This window comes from Nelusetta ayraudi, unplaced genomic scaffold (assembly GCF_046127955.1).
Source record: "Nelusetta ayraudi isolate G7.1 ecotype Tasmania unplaced genomic scaffold, CSIRO-AGI_Nayr_v1 ptg000043l, whole genome shotgun sequence".
Taxonomy (NCBI): domain Eukaryota; kingdom Metazoa; phylum Chordata; class Actinopteri; order Tetraodontiformes; family Monacanthidae; genus Nelusetta; species Nelusetta ayraudi.
Window position 1 is genome coordinate 1,436,923 of NW_027466093.1, and position 7,816 is coordinate 1,444,738.

The following is a 7,816-nucleotide window of genomic DNA, read 5'->3' on the forward strand; positions in this document are numbered from 1 at the left end:
TTGCTGGGCCTTTATTCCCCTTGCTTAATATTTGGTTGATTTACAGCCTGATTCATAGTGGGTCTGTTTAATGAATTTCAGCTTTTTCTCAACATCTAGCCTCAAGACATCGTCTATTTCCCTTCTGACACCGATTATTTGTTGTGACACTGTATCGTCCTTATTGCTTTTGTGTTGCTGTTCCAGAGTTGTTCATTGGTTTACCAGCTTCTTGTAACCTTCTTCTTTATGTGGCAGGTGGGTTTGCCCCCACCTTCGCGTCATCAATCACACCTGCGCCGGAGTGCAATCTTTGCGTCCCTCAGTGCGTTTACATGGTACTAGAGAAATTTGATTTATTGCCTTAGTCCGATTATGATCGGAGTTTGAGAACTCCGATTGGAATCGGAGAACTCCGATTGAGACACCCAGATAATGCGATTGGAATTCTAATTTCTCGGCCATGTATACGCCTTAGTCGGACGATTAACTGGACAACGCAAGTGCACACACGCCACCGCACAACTACGTCGTCTAACAAAACAGACGGCGTGAAACAACCAGCAAACGCGAATAAGAATGTTGACATTTGGAGAGAGGATGAGACCGGGGCGATGCTTTCTCTTCTAAAAAAGATGGACATATTAAAATTACACACAACTGAGACCTTTTTTAAAAGGGTAGCGCAGCAAATGCAGGGCTCCGGCTTTGCGCAGCCCTGAACAAATACGTATTTGTTCGTATTTATATTTCTACCTTTTCGTTCACATTTTTTGTAAGTTAGAAGAATATCAACTTGTAAATAAAAGCACAGCAAAGAGATGTTTTTCTGATTTGTTTTCATTTCGATAATTTCGCTGTTATTCTGCTGGAAACGGCACAAGCTTCCTCCACGGTCGGCTCTTTAATGAGCGTGTGTATAACTGAAGACACCGTTCCTTTGCAAAACCTGTACACAAACTCTCCCACCAGTCTGCGCAGAACCCGCATCCAACAAGAACGAGAGTTTGGGGTCCGTGGCGACGGCAGAAAGCATAGCATCGAAGACATTGTGTTGTTGTAGCCCTCCAACAGCAACACAACAACACAACGCGGACACTTTTCCTTTGATTTTGGTTTATTTGGTTTAGACAATTCAGTTTGTCTGTTTCTTTTGTTAGCGTAACCACTTTCTTTGGTTGGTTTTCTTTTCTTTGTTTTGTTGTGAAATTTTGGTGAAACTTTGGGTTTTCTATTGAGTAGCGATTTTGTTATAGTTTGATTTCCTTTTTTAGTTCATTAATATCTTGTTCCCCAGTGATCGTTACCTTTTTGTTTTGGGTTTTGGTCCTGTGTGTGTGTGTGTGTGTGTGTGTGTGTGTGTATGTGTGTGTGTGTGTGTGTGTGTGCGTGCGCGAAGAATAAATAAGGAGTTGGCATAGCGTGAATTTTGGCTTGTAGTGATTCCCTTAGCTTTGTTTATTCCCTTTTTTGAGTTTTCTTTGGTTTCTTTGGCCCTGTTCCCCTTATTTTCTTATGTTGAACAGTCTTTTTGGTATGGTTCTTATTTCTTTGACACTCAGGCAGCTAAACTTGGTCTATTTTAAATTGTTGTCAAATAAAGCTGTTTCATTGGAAGTCCGTCTCGTCCTCTTAAATTTCAAAGCGTAATGAACCTGTGTAGCCCGTGGAATTTTATTATAGTTTATTTCCTGGGGTGCAACTCCCCAGGTGGCGTTGTCAGGCAACCCCCCCACCACCACCACCACCACAATTTTCCTTTATACCCACCTTTATACCCACCATCAGAATTGTCTCCACCTCCACCAGACCCTCCCCCTCGCCACATCTCGTCTTTTTTTGATAGGCTGCCCTCGCTATTAACCTCCCTCTCATCACAGCTTTAATTGTGTCCCACAGTATGGTAGTGTCTACTGGACTATCTATGTTCTCCTCCATAGAGCATTTAATCTCTTTCTTAACCTCCTCCAGTGTTTTTGGATTATTTAGCATACCCACATTTAATCTCCAAAGTGTGTTTTTCTTCCTCTTATTTAGACAAATAATAAGGTAATTAATACTGTGTCAGTACAGGTCAGTCGTTCCTATTTTACATTCCTCTATTCTGTATCTGTCTGTAATGTTAATAAAAAAAATAGTCCTCTGTAACGGGTGGAGGTCCCTCCAAACATCAAACATCCCTAGTTCGGCTAGAGAGATGTTGACAAGTTTCGACAGGCGGGTCTGACTTCTGTTTCCATTAGTTGTGTCAAGTTTAGCTTTTAAATCATGTTGAAATCCCCTGCACATATTAGGATTCCTTCACTTTCCACAGCTATGATCTCAAACAGTGATTTCAAAAAGCACTTGTCCAACCCTGGACCAAAGTAACTGAGTTATCATCCAATTTCCCTTTGACTATAACATATCTCCCTTCTTTGTCATTTATTTTTTTAACAACTTCAAAACTGATAGAATTAGAGATTAATATTGTGACACCTCTCTTTGGGCCTTTCCTGAACAAGCTAAAAAAAACATTTCTATATCCAAATCTTTTCAGTGTGTCGTGCTCTTGTTGAGAGAGATGTGTTTCCTGTAGATCAGGCATGGCCAAACTACGGCGTGTCTCTCTCCGGCCCGCATGAAGGCAGTCAAAAATCTAACCTAACTTAGAAATGACACTTGAACTTGCAATGAGTATTTTAGTCGTTCTAAATGAGTCCAACGTTAGAAAAAAAGGAGCGACCCGGACTTCCCACAGTCTCTTTTCTATTAACATGGGAATTCAATTTTAATAATTTGTCAACTAAAAACACCGGTCATACTAGAACATCCCTACCAGCTTTCTTCCCTTTATTCTCTGAATTTAATCAAAGAATCTTTGAAACTCTTGTAGCTTTTCTCTGGCTCGTGTCGCTGCTGATGCGTAGCCCCTCCAGGATCCCTCCTTGCACTGCCACTCCGTCGTAGTGCGGGGCACCGAGTGCCGCAGGCCCCTCCGCACCCGTCGCCACCGCCGTCTTCTCCGCCAGGCCGCGTCTCGCCAATTCCTCCTTTACCTCCTCTGCGCTGTTGTAGCTTCGAGTTCCCGTATCCCAGTGGGTCCTCATCTTGGTGAATGGCGTCTGGAAGCGGATGCCCTTCTCCTTCAGGATTCTTTTAGCAGTGTTGTACTCCTTTCTCTTTTGGACCATCTCTGTCATGTAATCGTGATGGAATGACGGTACTTTATTCCCCAGTTCTATTTTCTTTGTCCATAGCTCTCTCAGGACCCTCTCTTTGGTAGTAAATTCCAGAAAGTTAACAATGATGGGTCTCGGTTGGGCACCGTCCGCTGGCTTCTGTGCAAATGAGCGGTGTGCTCTCTGAATTTGGAAATTAAAATGTGCTGGCAGGTGCAGTTCGCTTTTCAGCAGGTCTTCCACAAACTTGGCCACAGATTCTCCCTCCTCTCCTTCAGTGACTCCATAGATACGTAGGTTGTTTCTCCTCGGCCTGGACTCCAGGTCAGTTAACTTGTCCTGAAGAGCTTTTTGTTCACTCAGTGATATGACCAGAGCGTCATTAGCTTCCTGTGCCCAACGTTCTAGCTTTTCAATCTGCGACTCAGCCTCGTTGATCTTGCCGGTCTGGAGCTCCTGTTCGGTGACGACTTTCGCAAGTTGTTGATTTATTTTGTCTTTGAAGTCGTCCAAGTCTTTTTCCATGTCGTTCCTCAGTGTTTCTCCAAACGTGCGAAGGACTTCTTTTGATTCCGTTTTTAAATCCTGTATCTCCTTGCTAATAATTTCTATGTCCGAGCCCTTTTTCGCGTCGTTAGTCACGAGGAGTTTGTTTCGCCATCTCCCTCTGTTTCAGAGCAAGCTGGTAGTTCCGCCATATTGTCTGTTACCGTGTTTCTGTTTTGGTTGAATGGAGTTTTCCTTTCCATTCCAACGTTCCCCTGATCACTTTGTAGTTAATATGATATCTGACAATAGTTATTCAAGTTTTCGGGGAGTTATTACCCTAGACGGTCGAGAGCCGTGGTGTCGCGCAGTCTACCGCTTTATGGCCAAACCAGAAGTCCCTTCCCTCTAGCCTTTTCAAGGGGGAGGTGGCTAGACTCGGCTCTTGTGGGACGAGAAGCAGAAGCCCTGTCCGATCGGGGGGGAAGATTAGATCACATTTTTGTGGGTCAACACAAACTCATCTGCGAGGACAGCAGCCTTGGACAATGACGACACTTTCTGTTCATTCAAGAACATTACCACCTTCTCTGGCAAAGAGTCTTTAAAATCTTCTAAAAGAACGAGCTCACGGAGTGACTCAAAGTCATTTTTGACATCATTAGCTGCACACCATTTATCAAAGAGGTTGCTTTTCTCCCATGCAAACTCCACAAAGGTTTGACCACTAGATTTTCTATGGTTCCTAAATTTTTGCCGGTAGGGCTCAGGAACAAGCTCATAAGCAGGAAAAATTGCTTCCTTTACAACATCATATTGCAGGCTGTCTTCTAAGAAAAGAGCAGACACCAACTCCTGTGCTTTTCCCACCCGCTTGCATTGGAGAAGGACAGGCCACATGTCTCTTGGCCAGTTGAGTGGCGAAGCTATTCGCTCCAAGGCACTGAAGTATGAATCAACTTCTGCCTCACAAAATGCTGGCACCAGAAAAATGTTTTTACTGGGGCTGGGCAACGATTAAAAATTTTAATCGCAATTAATCGCATGATTTACCTCATCAATCACGATTAATCACGTTGTATACGCAAAAGCCAATAATGAATTTAAAAGAAGTCTTTCATACACTTTAATTTAAATGTTCTGCCATATAAACAAAAGCACCATAACATTTATCATGCAAACACTTAACATCAGCACTTTACACAGAAACATTTTTAATGTAAATCTAAAGTTAAAAAAAATGCAAATACAAAATTAAAGCTTATTGCCAATGCCAGGGCATTACTGTTATCCTGTTCCTTATGAAAAAAAAAATCTACCTACAAAATCCTGAGCCACAATAATAACAGGCAATTTCTGAGGTAACAGCAGAAACATTTTTTTTTTATCAGGGAGCAGCATAACCAGTCTGCGTTCCCTTGCAAATGTCCCAGTTAGAAAGGGTGAGGCACAAAAACGTTCACTTTTGGGTTTTTCTTCACAGGGGACTAGAATGTAAAGTCCACATTTATACTGGAGTTCCTTTGAAGAATCTCACTCAACTCAGTGCAGTTTGTCAGTTCCTGGAACTTGACGGCCAGTTATTTTAAATGTACTGCCATATGAATTAAAGTGCCATAACATTGACTGTGCAAACACACTTTTAACATCAGCATTTTTGAACAATTAGCAGCTAAGAAAAAAAAAATAGTGTAAATTTAAACTCAACTTAAACAATGTTATCAAAGCAATACAAAATTAAAGCTGTAAGCAGCGTTTGCGGGACTGAGCCCACCTGGCCACTGCCTGCCGTGACGTCCGCCACCTGGCCACGAGCCCCCGATACCCGCCAACGCTTCCCAACGCCTGGCGATTCCCCCCTGAAACCCGCCGATGCCCCATTACTGACGCCGACGCCTGCTGATGACACATCAAGCACTGACTTGACATTACTGACTTCACATTTAGAAACATTTGATTTCTAAATGTGATTGATTACTGTATCGTTTTGGAGATAATAAGCCTTAAAGTTGGCTTTTTGTTTTGTTTTGCGACAGCTCCAATATTCCATTTTTACTGTACAATAACATCAAATTGCTCCATAAGCTCTGTCAATGGTTGGTACAGTTGACCTCAGGACAACCTTGAATATATCTTCAATCATTATAAGGCATATTTAATGTACCATTTTGGAGATATTAAGCCTCAAAGTTGTTGTTTTCCTTTTTTTTTTTTAGCTTTTCAAACAGGCAAAAAGGGCCCAGTACTCAATTTTTTACTGTACAGTAACATTGCTTTGCTCCATAATTTCTGTCAGTGGTTGGTACAGTTGACCTGAGGAACACCCTGACTATATCCTCAGTCATTATCAAGCATATGTACAGTATTATTTTGGAGATATTAAGCCTTAAAGTTGGCTCTTTTTTTTTTTTTTTTTTTGCGACAGCTCCAATATTCCATTTTTACTGTACAATAACATCAAATTGCTCCATAAGCTCTGGCAATGGTTGGTACAGTTGACCTTAGGACAACCTTGAATATATCTTCTCTTAATATTCTTGAATATTCTCACTTAATGTACCAGCTCCTTCCTGTAGATATGATATGTACAGTTAGTTATTCTTTGTTTGACGCAAGTGTTATATTATATATGTACCGGTACTTCTTGTTAATTTGAAATAAACACTAACAGCATAATGTCAAAACAAAAACTGAACAAGTCAAACAGGAGCAGATCATAAAACAAGGAGGCTTTGTACTAAAATATGAATAAAATATAAACAGGGAGTTGTCTAATGTCGTCAAGGAAGCCAACATTACGTTACCTGTTGATCAGCATGTTGACTCAGAAAATCCTCAGGCTCCTGCTGCGACATTTCATTTGGGGCGACGGTTGTGACTTCACTGCTGGTCCCGTGAGAAACTCAAATCGGTCCCTCATGTTTGTGTTGCGTGGCATGGGTTAGGACATTGAGAGGCATTATAGTGTGGTTGTGTGCACCAAATCGGACTCGGCTTCTAGCTCGATAGCCGTGCATAATTTATGCAAACGCAATGCTCTGTTTACGTGAACTCACGGAGTCCGACTCCTTGCACGTGCTCATCTCGACTCGATGGATTTATGAGCTTGATGACAAGTGTGTATTTTGTATTGGATTGATGTACTGCAATTCTAGTCATGTGAACAAGCAATTAGTATTCCTAGTTATATGTGGCATGACGAAATACTGTACTACCAAGTTTGTATTGCAGTATCTTCAGTTTATGGGGTAGAGGGTGCTCAAATTGGATTGATTGAAGATGTAGTTTAGGTGCAATTTGCTTGTTTTTATCAAAATTTAAGTTGATTGCAGTTCAAGGTGGCACAATCCTATCAGATGTTGTCATTTGGTCACGAAGAACACTGGTATTGGATGATTATTACCATAAGTACCACCATGTTGCAGGCATTGTGGTTACAAGTTTCACTCCAATTTTGATTGTTGTCTGTATGACTAGCAATCCGTTGAGCTGTCTAGGGTTATCATTCAGCTAAGGTGTCACAACTTTTAATTGCATGGGAACTTTGGGATCCATGGCAGATGGGCATTGTAAAAAAACGGATCTTGAGTCGGAAGGCCAGCTTGTCCTAATTGTGACCTTAATATGATGATTTTTTTTTCTCTGCCGGATTGAGGAGAAATGAAATGGACATCCAAACCGGGGCCAATAATGGATGAGCTGGATGATGTCACAGTATCAGTTTTACCCCCCCTTCCGTGGCCCGCCGACTCGATGCAGGTCTGTCATGTGGCCCGTTGCTAAAAAAAGTTTGCCCACCCTCTATACAGACAGTGAGTTGGAGCAAGCTCGCAAGCACTACTTCCAGATGGCCCGCGCTGCCAGTGAGGGGAAATGTGTCATGTTCAAAGAGCTGAGATGCAGGCTGGTGAGAAACACTGTCACCAGCATGATTTCTATCTTGAGAGCCAGTCAGCAAGGAGAGGGGGTCCGGTACCCTTCTAAGCATGAAGTCACTGCAATGGCTAAAAGACTAGTGGAGTATTATCCCATGCTGAAGGATTAAGAGCTGTGTACTAGGCATAGGTAGTGATACACTCCCCTGGTAGTTGTAACTTGAGGGTGGGTGGGAGTCTGTTGGAACAAACATGTTATCAGTGGTGATAGGAACACAACACTATATGCTGTCCCCAAACTGTTTTTTTTTTTTT